This window comes from Rhinoderma darwinii, chromosome 3 (assembly GCF_050947455.1).
Source record: "Rhinoderma darwinii isolate aRhiDar2 chromosome 3, aRhiDar2.hap1, whole genome shotgun sequence".
Classification (NCBI taxonomy): domain Eukaryota; kingdom Metazoa; phylum Chordata; class Amphibia; order Anura; family Rhinodermatidae; genus Rhinoderma; species Rhinoderma darwinii.
In genome coordinates, this window is record NC_134689.1 from 342,968,788 (window position 1) to 342,970,277 (window position 1,490).

Genomic DNA, 1,490 nt, shown 5'->3' on the forward strand with positions numbered 1-1,490 from the left:
GTGATTGGTGGTAGGTCCCGGTGGGGGGCAGCGGGAGCAACCTGCATCCTCATGCCCAGCCAGAGTTCCAGGGTGATTGGTGGTAGGTCCCGGTGGGGGGGCAGCAGGAGAAACCTACATCCCCATGCCCAGCCAGAGTTCCAGGGTGATTGGTGGTAGGTCCCGGTGGGGGGGCAGCGGGAGAAACCTACATCCCCATGCCCAGCCAGAGTTCCAGGGTGATTGGTGGTAGGTCCCGGTGGGGGCCAGCGGGAGAAACCTACATCCCCATGCCCAGCCAGAGTTCCAGGGTGATTGGTGGTAGGTCCCGGTGGGGGCCAGCGGGAGCAACCTGCATCCTCATGCCCAGCCAGAGTTCCAGGGTGATTGGTGGTAGGTCCCGGTGGGGGGCAGCGGGAGAAACCTACATCCCCATGCCCAGCCAGAGTTCCAGGGTGATTGGTGGTAGGTCCCGGTGGGGGGGCAGCGGGAGCAACCTACATCCCCATGCCCAGCCAGAGTTCCAGGGTGATTGGTGGTAGGTCCCGGTGGGGTGGAAGGGGAGCAGCGGGAGCAACCTGCATCTCCATGCCCAGACAGAGTTCCAGAGTGATTGCAGGTAGGTCCCGGTGGGGTGGAAGGGGGTCAGCGGGAGCAAACTGCATCCCCATGCCCAGCCAGAGTTCCAGGGTGATTGCAGGTAGGTCCCGGTGGGGTGGAAGGGGGGGCAGCGGGACCAACCTGTGTCCCTATGCCCAGCCAGAGTTCCAGAGTGATTGCAGGTAGGTCCCGGTGGGGTGGAAGGGGGGGGCAGCGGGACCAACCTGTGTCCCTATGCCCAGCCAGAGTTCCAGAGTGATTGCAGGTAGGTCCCGGTGGGGTGGAAGGGGGTCAGCGGGAGCAACTTGCATCCCCATGCCCAGCCAGAGAACCAGGGTGATTGCTGGTAGGTCCCGGTGGGGTGGAAGGGGGGGCAGCGGGACCAACCTGTGTCCCTATGCCCAGCCAGAGTTCCAGAGTGATTGCAGGTAGGTCCCGGTGGGGTGGAAGGGGGTCAGCGGGAGCAAACCGCATCCCCATGCCCAGCCAGAGTTCCAGGGTGATTGCAGGTAGGTCCCGGTGGGGTGGAAGGGGGGGCAGCGGGACCAACCTGTGTCCCTATGCCCAGCCAGAGTTCCAGAGTGATTGCAGGTAGGTCCCGGTGGGGTGGAAGGGGGGGCAGCGGGACCAACCTGTGTCCCTATGCCCAGCCAGAGTTCCAGAGTGATTGCAGGTAGGTCCCGGTGGGGTGGAAGGGGGTCAGCGGGAGCAACTTGCATCCCCATGCCCAGCCAGAGAACCAGGGTGATTGCTGGTAGGTCCCGGTGGGGTGGAAGGGGGGGCAGCGGGACCAACCTGTGTCCCTATGCCCAGCCAGAGTTCCAGAGTGATTGCAGGTAGGTCCCGGTGGGGTGGAAGGGGGTCAGCGGGAGCAAACCGCATCCCCATGCCCAGCCAGAGTTCCAGGGTGA